At 39.9% G+C, this 10600-nt stretch overlaps 1 long non-coding RNA gene across 1 annotated transcript in view; it reads left to right on the top strand.

The window, feature by feature from the left end:
• The first annotated feature begins 7625 nt into the window (after window positions 1-7625).
• LOC108530869 (uncharacterized) overlaps window positions 7626-10600 on the top strand; it is a 6351-nt gene continuing 3376 nt past the window's right edge. Inside the window, exon 1 of the long non-coding RNA XR_001886005.1 lies at window positions 7626-7811. This is a non-coding gene — a long non-coding RNA (uncharacterized LOC108530869). The remainder of the gene's footprint in view (window positions 7812-10600) is intronic.

Here is a 10600-nt window from a genome sequence, read left to right as displayed (position 1 = left end):
ATCTTGTATTCTTTGTAATTCAATACACAAAAACTGGTATCTCATCACTGTTTTAGGTTGCTTTTATTTAACATCCAATGAGGGTAAACACTTCCATATGTATATTCATTTTCAGTATTTGGACTGTTAGTAAACTTTATTGGTGAAGTTTCCAAGGTGAAGTTGTTGTTCAATGTGTGTTAGTAACTGAAGAAGTCTCCGTAAGTCTAAGAAGAAACTGTATCTAGTTGTTTCTATTATCACCCCAGAACTCCCTTCTCAAAGAAGCTTAAGCTTTTAAACCCATGTGAAATATTTAGTTTTAACTTTCTAGGCATTGAGTATGAGAAGCTGGAGACACGGTAACCACAAAGAAACATGTCCATTGCAGACAAACAGTCACATCCCACGGCAAGTCTATTCTTTGCTGTCTCTTTACAAATTACTTCAATACCTACCTTCTGTTGGTATGCTGCAGAAAGCTTTTTATGTCTGACAGATAGATGTAAACACTGCTTGTAAGCTTTAACTTTTCAAGGAAAAGAATACACAGATATCACGCACCGTATTAAGGAAGAAGAGAAAGTAAAAATAAATCTAGACTAATTTTGGGTTACTTGCAATTTAGGGATAAACCTTTGGATTACTCCTCAAAGATATTGAAATCACTGGTTCCTATTAAATGTCTGTCTAAATGTCTCTTAAGCCTTAGGAGTGAGAGGGAAGTATAGTATGGTATTTGTTGCTGTAATGCAGTGGTGAGTAAATTTTTTCGGTAACGGGCTATATATACACACACACACACACACACATATATATGTGTGTATATATATATATTTTTTTTGAGGCCAGATTTTGCTCTTGTTGCCCAGGCTGGAGTACAATGGTGCAATCTCGGCTCACACAGCCTCCGCCTCCCAGGTTCAAGCAATTCTCCTGACTCAGCCTCCTGAGTAGCTGGGATTACAGGCATGCGCCACCACACTTGGCTAATTTTGTATTTTTAGTAGAGACGGGGTTTCTCCATGTTGGTCAGGCTGGTCTCAAACTTCAGACCTCAGGTGATCAGCCCACCTCAGCCTCCCAAAGTGCTGGGATTAGAGGCGTGAAGCCGCAGCACCTGGCTATCCCTTTTTTTTTTTTTTTTTTTTTAGACAGAGTCTGGCTCTGTTGCCCAGGCTGGAGTGCAGTGGTGTCATCTTGGCTAACTGCAACCTCCACCTCATGGGTTCAAGCAATTCTCCCACCTCAGCCTCCCGAGTAGCTGGGACCACAGGCATGTGCCACCACACCCAGCTAATTTTTGTGTTCTTAGTAGAGACAGGGTTTTGCCATGTTGGCCAGGCTGGTCTCAAATTCCTGGCCTCAGTGATCTGCCCGCTTCAGCCTCCCAAAGTGCCGGGATTACAGATGTGAGCCAGCGCACCCACCAGGATAAATATTTGAAGCTTTGAGTGCCATATAGTTTCTGCTGCAACTATTTCACTTTGCTATTGTACTCAGAAGGTAGCCATAGACAACAATTAAACAGATGCACATGGCTGTGTTCTGATAAAACTGTAATAATGGATGCGAAAATTTGCATTTCATATTATTTTCACATGTCAGATATACTATTCTTCTTTTCATTTTTAACTATTCAAAACATAAGAATCATTCTTAGCTCTAGAATCGTACAAAAATAAGTATCAGGCCAGATTTGGCCTGCGGTCTATAGTTTGCCCACTGCTGCTGCAACAGATTAATCAAGTGTCTCTTTTTGAAATGAATCAGCATTTCTGAAGCACTTCCAAGGAAAATAGCTCATCTAATTTCCCAAATGAAGATATTATCATAAATACACTATAAATGACCATTTGCAAAGAGCAGATGACCACGTGAACCTGAAAGTTAAAGGTTGTATTAAATTCAGATGCAAACAATTCACAATTCACAAGAATCCATTTATTAACAACAAAAAGCTTGCCTACATATTCGAATGCTTGGCAATAAGATGAATGTTAATGGAGAAAGCCATGGAAGGGAGTTCACAGCTATGATATGAGCTGCAATTGTATGATATGAGGGCAAATCACTTAAACCTTCTTGACTTCAGTTACCTCATCTATGAAATAAGGCCATTAGATTAGATTATACCTAAACTTCTTTCCAGCTGTGAGTTTTCATCACATCTATTGAGTTACAGCATAAAATAATTCATCTAGCCTGTATCTTGGAATTTATGAGCCCTGAATATGTAGACCATGTACTAAACCATGTTTGTCTTTGTTCACCATTGAATCCAACCCCAGGATCTATCCGAATGGCTAAAATATAGTAAAAATATAATAAATGTGTTGAATAAATTTTTAAAACATAAATTTCCTCACTTTACAAGACAATGTAAAAAAAAGTGATTGAAATAATTTAACGTATTTATTCATTTAGCAAATATTTTCTGAACAACAACTGTGTGTCTGGCACAGAAACTGGGTAGACACCAACAGTAGGCTGGGCGGGGTGGCTCACACCTGTAATCCCAGCACTGTGGGAAGTGCAGGCAGGTGGATCATCTGAGGTCAGGAGTTCGAGACCACCCTGGCCAACATGGTGAAACCCTGTCTCTACTAAAACAAAAATTGGCTGGGTGTGGTGGTGCGGGCTTGTAATCCCAGCTACTCGGGAAGCTGAGATGGGAGAATTGCTTGAACCCAGGAGTGAGCTGAGATCACACCACTGCACTCCAGCCTGGGTGGCAGAGCAAGATTCCAGCCTGGATGATACAGCAAGAGTAATAAGACAAGGTACCTGGCCAGGGAATTTCACAGTCTGATGGACCTGAGGGCAGAATGGGGTCGGGGTACAAAGGGTGATGGGAAAATTTATTTATTTATTTATTTGTGCCAATTTTCCTTTCAATTTCCTTTTATAATTAGAATATAAACATTTAGTAGAAAGAGTGAAATTGAAATAAAAGTTGATTTCTATGCCTCTGTCCCAGTCTTTGGAAATGAATAAATATTGGCCTGGTACGGTGTCCCACGCCTGTAATCCCAGCATGGCAGGTGGAGGCAGGTGGATTGCTTGAGCTCAGGAGATGGAGACCCTCCTGGACAACCTGGCAAAACCCCATCTCTACCAAAAAAAAAAAAAAAAAATACAAAAATACAAAAATTAGCCAGGCATGGTGGCCTGTGCCTGTAGTCCCAGCTACTCGGGAGGCTGAGGCGGGAGGATCAGGTTGCAGGGAGCTAAGATAGTGCCACTGCACTTCAGCCTGTTTTATGAGACACTGTCTCATAAAACAAACAAACAAACAACTAACTTTAAAAATTAAAAAATAATAAAAATAAAATAATAAAGAAAACTGGAGGCTGGGCGCGGTGGCTCAAGCCTGTAATCCCAGCACTTTGGGAGGCCGAGACGGGTGGCTCACGAGGTCAGGAGATGGAGACCATCCTGGCTAACCCGGTGAAACCCCGTCTCTACTAAAAATACAAAAACTAGCCGGGCGAGGTGGCGGGTGCCTGTAGTCCCAGCTATTCGGGAGGCTGAGGCAGGAGAATGGCGTAAACCCGGGAGGCGGAGCTTGCAGTGAGCTGAGATCGGGCCACTGCACTCCAGCCTGGGAGACAGAGAGAGACTCCGTCTCAAAAAAAAAAAAAAAAAAAAAAAAAAAAAAAAAAAAAAAAAGAAATGAATAAATATTTTCTGTCATTTGCTCTTTCCCTGGCAAAATCTCGTTTTCACACATATATACACAAATATACACAAACACACATACCCTCCTGATTCTTTCAACTCATGACCTTTTATTTGCCACCTCTAAAAAATGTTAATATTAGCCAGGCGAGGTGGCTCACGCCTGTAATCCTAGCACTTTGGGAGGCCGAGGCGGGCGGATCATGAGGTCAGGAGATCGAGACCACGGTGAAACCCCGTCTCTACTAAAATACAAAAAATTAGCCGGGCGCCGTGGCGGGCGCCTGTAGTCCCAGCTACTCAGGAGGCTAAGGCAGGAGAATGGCGTGAACCCGGGAGGCGGAGCTTGCAGTGAGCCGGAGATCGCGCCACTGCACTCCAGCCTGGGCGACAGAGAGAGACTCCATCTCAAAAAAAAAAAAAAAAAAAAAAAAAAGTTAATATTATGAAGATGTCAATGTTACGTTAATGTTACGTTAATAAATGAGGATTGTTACGTAAATGAAAATTCTAGGTATTTATAAAAGGTACAGTAGACAAACACGGAAAGTGTTGGCTTTAGATTCGGAAGACCATCATTGTGTGAACACAATAATAAACAGCACCAGACTGACAGGCAGGAGCGTAGCAACAGGCTAGGAGCATCAGAAAAGTACAGTCTACACAGACTGAAGTGGATGGCGAAGAGATGTGGCAGGTTTTCTCTGTGAGTGCTCCCATTTTAATCAGTGAAATAGTAAAGAAGCAAAGTCAAAACTGAGAATGATTTAACAGGAAGGGAAGAAGGTGTTAAGAGCTTAAGGCATAAGAAGTAATGAAATAATCACCCAGGACATTTTTTTTTTCCTAAAATACACTCTACGATAATTTTTTAAAATTATGTCTATGTCTTTGCACTTTTTTTTTCTTTTTTGAGACAAGGTCTTGCTCTGTCACACAGGCTGCAGTGCTGTGGCATGATCTTAGCTCACTGAAACCTCCGCCTCCCTGGATCAAGCAATTCTCGTGTCTCAGCCTCCCGAGTAGCTGGGACTACAGGCATGTGCCACCATGTCCGGCTAATTTTTTATGTTTTTTGTAGAGACAGGGTTTTGCCTTGTTGGCCAGGCTAGTCTCGAACTCCTAGCCTGCCCAAGTGATCCACCTGCCTCAGCCTCCCAAAGGATCTCCAGTGATTGTCTGGCCCGGCCTCCCAAAGTGCTGGGATTACAGGCATCAGCCACCATGCCCGGCCTACACATTTTTAAATTGACATTTAAAATGTTTCAGTTTGACTTTTTAAAGTTGTTAAGGATGTAATGTCTGGTACCTTGTAAATATAGATATTTTAAATAAGACTTTTAAAAGGGTAGTCATTGGAATTTGACAAAGTCTACTGTACAAAAATTAAAAATATGGCTCATACACATATAAGTGAGCAGGTGCCAAAGATGTATTTAAAGAGGAAACCATTAATGAGGGAATTAGCAAGGTGGTAAAGCAAACCCAAAGGGTGATAGGAGAGACCATGTGCATAGCTCCTGAAAGGAAGTGTGATGAAATAAAACTGCTAAATTAGATATAAAATGGGTTTTGGGCAATACAAATGCAACCTTTGAGTTATTTTTTCTATAGGACAGAAATCATTCACATATCTACTGGACAAAATTGTATTGGACAAGAATATTTATAGTGCTATTAGTCTTTTAAAATTCTGCATCTACCCTTAGAGAATTAGTAAATTTTTTAAATTATAAAATGTTTTGGCCAGGTGCTGTGGCTCAAGTCTGTAATCCCCGCACTTTGGGAGGCCGAGACAGGTGGGTCACCTGAGGTCAGGAGTTGGAGACCAGCCTGACCAACATGGAGAAACCTGTCTCTACTAAAAATACAAAATTAGCTGGGCGTGGTGGCACATTCCTGTAATCCCAGCTACTCAGGAGGCTGAGGCAGGAGAATCACTTGAACCCAGGAGGGGGAGGTTGCCATGAGCTGAGATAGTGCCATTGCACTCCAATCCAGGCAACAAGAGTGAAACTCCACTTCAAAGAGTGTGTGTATATATATTTACGCTATTTAAGTAACACATACATATTTTTCATATAATAATATTTTATATAATATATATTTTTATATAGATAATTATATATATATCAATATTTTTATATAATATTTATATAAGTAAATATAATTTTTATGTATTTATATATCATGTATTTATATCACTAATCATAATATTTATATATATATATATTGTGTTTCATTGTTCAATAGGAAATAGTAAGTTAAAAAAGGTATGTATCCCCAGAAAATTAGATAATTCATGTGTAAGTCTGTTAGACAATGTTCCAATATATTACAAAACCATGTGATCAGCCGGTCACAGTGTCTCACGCCTGTAATCCCAGCACTTTGGGAAGCCAAGGTGGGCAGCTCACTTGAGGTCAGAAATTTGAGACCAGCCTGGACAACATGGTGAAAACCCATCTCTACCAAAAAGAGAAAAAAAGGAAAAAGAAAAAAATTAGCTGGGTGTGGTGGTGCACACCTGTAATCCCAGCTACTTGGGAGGCTGAGGCAGGAGAATCCCTTGAACCCAGGAGGCAGAGTTGCAGTGAGCCGAGGTCACACCACTGCACTCCAGCCTGGGTGACAGATCAAGACTCTGTTTAAAAAAAAAAAAAGAAAAAAAGGTTAGAAAAAAAAAGATCATTCTTTTACCTGTTCACATTTTAGATATTTTATTTCTTAGCAAATCAAAATAGCATAATAATCTGACACCCAGAATCATTCATTTTAAAATACAAGACTTATCAACAGAATAATTTACATTATTCCTTTTTCTACTTGAAATAATATTTCTATTCACCTCCACCAAATAATTTATTTTAATTTAGTGTATTTTTGCCGAGGCACAGTGGTTCATACCTGTAATCCCAGCACTTTGGGAGGCTGAGGTGGACAGATTGAGCTCAGGAGTTCAAGACTAGCCTGGGCAATACAGTCAAACTCCATCTCTACAAAAAATACCAAAAAAACTAGCTGGGCATAGTAGCACATGCCTATAGTCCCAGCTATTTGGGAGGCTGAGGTAGGAGGATTACCAGAGCATGGGAAGTCAAGGCTACAGCGAGCCATGATCATGCTACTGCACTCCAGCCTGGCCAACAGGAATAAGACCCTGTCTCTAAACAAATAAATAATGTTATACATTTTTATGTTTGACTGTCTTTTATTGATCATTCCATTTTTCTCTTAAAAAATAACTGGTATTTAAATCAGATTATTTTCTGGTCATAAGGCTTATAAGTTTTAAAAAAAGCTATTCTTCTATATTGAGTTTGCTAACTATTATCAGTACACAATGAATAAAAACAACATACAATTTGAAAAAAAAAACAGGAAAAGGGGACTCTCATTCCTCTTGCAAAGGAACATTCTAAAGCAGATAGGTTTTAGGAAAGATATGTGTATATATTTGTGTGTGTGTGTACATATATATGTGTATATGTGTGTGTGCATATACATGTGTGTGTGTGTGTGTGTGTGTATATATATAAAATATGGAAATTGAGGATATGGAAACTGATTCCCTTAAAATTACTCAAGCTTCCAAGTCTTAATGGATAGCAGTTTGAAACCATCAGTCTTCAGAGTAGGAGAGTGAATGGACTAGGTTAGTAAATCTCAAAGTGTGATCCCTAGACCAACTGCATCAGCATCCCCTGGAAACTTGCTAAAAAATGCAAGTTCTCAGTCCCCACCTTAGACTACTGTGGTGGTCAGCCTTCAAGATGGTCCTGAGTGGTCCCTGCCTCCTGGTATTTGCACCCTTGTGTAGTCCTGTCCTGCGTTGTACCAGGGTTGGTCTGTGTAACCAACAGAGTAAGACAGAGGTTTAAAAGCTTGAAGCCTCTGCCTTTACACCTCTTTCTCTCTGTATGTTTCTCTCTCTTATCACTTGTTCTATACAAAACCAGCTGACCGAGAGAGGCCCACATAGCAATGAACTGTAGCCTTTGGCCAACAGCCATTCCTGTGAGCCTTGGAGTGCATCCCCCGGCCTTTTGATGACTACAGCTCCAGCCAACATCTTCACTGCTATTTCACCAGGTATCCTAAGCCACAGCTACCAAGTTGAGTTTCTCCCAGATTCTTAACCCTCAGAAATGGTGAGATTTTTCTTTTTAAAGTTCATTGTAAAGTGCTAAGTTTTCAGTTAATTTGTTATACAGTACTAGATAGCCAATATGCCTACTGAATCAGAAACTCAAGGTAAGGGCCAGCAATCTGTATAAAACACACGTGGTTCTGATGCATGTTAGACAGCCACTGGCTAGGGAGACATAGTAGAATTGCAGAGGAATATGAAGAGCAAGGGAGACCATGCAACAAGGCTCTGTTAGTCTCCAATGACATGCAGGTGCATGAGTAGATGAGAGGCTTTAACTGGAGTTAGTATTTTGCCAGGGCTATATGTCAAAGCAAGAGAGGCAATGGACTGTGTACAAAGGAGCTATTAAAGTGATGAACCATGAAACTTCAGCTGCATAAGAAGCAAAGTAAAAAAATGATGGGTGACAGTCTGTGAAAACTATGATGGAGGCTGAAGGATTGACAGCAAAACCACGGGGACATATTCCATCCAGAACCCTAGAGTGACTTTAAAAGAAAATAAATAATTTTGAGAAAATTGAAAAATTTTTCTAATGGAAAAGGACTCTATATATGAACAAAACAGACTATGGCTATCTATACCAGTTATTTTCTAACTTTTACGACAGAGATTCACAGTAAGAAATACATTTCACATAGTGTTTTATGAAAGGAGAGAAGGTTAGAAATATATTTCACATTGTGGCTATTACAAATACATGTCTATAATTAAAACAAATTTTGTTTTTTTTCTTAATTGGTGGAGATGGGGTCTTGCTATGTTGCCCAGACTGGTCTCAAAACCCTGGGCTCAAGCTATCTTCCTGCCTCTGCCTCCGTAAGTATTGGGATCACAGGTAGGAGCCACCACGCCCAATCACTGAAACGAGTTTCACCAAATAGTACTTACCTTACTACATATGATACTCTCAGTTTTCTATTCTAGTCCATTCTGTTCTGTTCTAATTCAGCCGGTTTTAAAATTTTTTAAACCTCTGATTGTGGCGCATTATATTGATTTTAGATTTCCTAGCGGGTTCCAACCCACAGTTTAAAAAGCAGCAATCTACGCCACTGCTGCCCAATAGAAATATAATGCAAGCCATGTGTGTAATTTAAAATTGTCTAGTATCTGCATTTAAAAAGTTAAAAAAAAGATAAAATTAGTTTTAATAATACATTTTATTAATGCAATATATTCTAAGCATTATCATTTCAACGTGTAATCAAATTGAAAAATTGTCTGTTAATAAATAAGAGATATTTTACATTCTTTTTAAAATATGCAACCTTCAAAATTGAGCATGTGTTTTATATTTATGGCCTATCTCAGTTGGAAGCAGCCACATTTCAAGTGCTGAACAGGCACATGTGGCTAGTGGCTGTTGTCTGGCTAAGATAGCGCAGGTCTACACAATACTATATCACAGTGTCTAAGCAAGAGTCAGAAAGATCTGGTTTCTAAACTCATCTTTGCCACTGATTTGACTTCATTCAAATTAAATTTAAACTTTGAGTCATTTTTATCTTCAACTCTAATATGTGGGTAAAACAGTATCTAGTCTTACAGAATGCAGTGTTATATGAGATTAAGTATATAAAATGTTTACAGTAGAATTGGCATATACTGGTCGGGTGTGGTGACTCACACCTGTAATCCCAGCACTTTGGGAGGCTGAAGCGGGCGGATCATGAGGTCAGGAGTACGAGACCAGCCTGGCCAACATGTGAAACCTGTCTTTACTAAAAATACAAAAATTAGCCAGGCGTGGTGGCAGGCACCTGTAATCCCAGCTACATGGGAGGCTGAGGCAGGAGAATCACTTGAACCCAGGAGGTGGAGGTTGCAGTGAGCCAAGATCGTGCCACTGCACTCCAGCCTGGGTGACAGAGCAAGACAGCGTCTCAGAAAAACAAACAAACAAACAAAAGAAAAACGGAATTGGCATATACTGTTTACAGTAGAACTGGCATATAGCTGTTGTTATTACATATTCCCTAATTCGGACTAGTCAAATCTCTTGACTAAACAAAGTCAGAGTAAATCTGTGGCTTGGGGTGTCCACTCCTGAAATATTGACAGAACTCCTAATACTAAAACACCTTCCTTCTATAATGGAGCACTCAATTTAGGGAAATAAATTTTTAAAATACAAATAGTAATTCAACCACAGTAAGTGTAAAAACAAGGGTATTGTGAGGCACAGTGGCTCACACCTGTAATCCCAGCACTTTGTAAGGTCAAGGCAGGAGGATTGCTTGAAGCCAGGAGTTGGAGACCAGCCTTGGCAACACAGCAAGACTTGAACCTACAAAAAAATAAAAATAAAACAGTAGGGGGTGAGGCGGCACACACCTGTAGTCCTACCTAATCAGGAGGCTGAGGCAAAAGAGTCGGTTGAGCCCAGGAGCTCAAGGCTGCAATGAACTATGATCACACCACTGCTCTCTAGCCTAGGCAACAAGGTAACAGAGCTGGACCCTATCTCTGAAAAAAACAAAAACCCAAGGGCATTAATAACATGTCGTAGACTCATATTACCCAAGGATACACAGGAAAGCCTAGTAGAGGCTGATATTTGAGCTGAAAATCAAACTTTGAGGCAGGCTGGAGGAGAGAAATGGGGAGGCAAAGCTTGTGCTCAAGTGCAAAGAAATGTGTAAAATAAATGCAACGGTAAACATGTATTATGGGCCTACTGTGTGCTCTGTACCAGTCACTTGCTAGAATTATTTTAGCACGTGACACTTTCAGGAACGAGCAAAGGGTTCTGTTGGTCCTGGACTTTTTTTTTTTTTTTTTGAG

The sequence above is a fragment of the Rhinopithecus bieti genome, unplaced genomic scaffold, assembly GCF_001698545.2.
Source record: "Rhinopithecus bieti isolate Rb0 unplaced genomic scaffold, ASM169854v2 scaffold_5260, whole genome shotgun sequence".
Classification (NCBI taxonomy): domain Eukaryota; kingdom Metazoa; phylum Chordata; class Mammalia; order Primates; family Cercopithecidae; genus Rhinopithecus; species Rhinopithecus bieti.
This window is presented reverse-complemented; position numbering and strand designations above follow the sequence as displayed.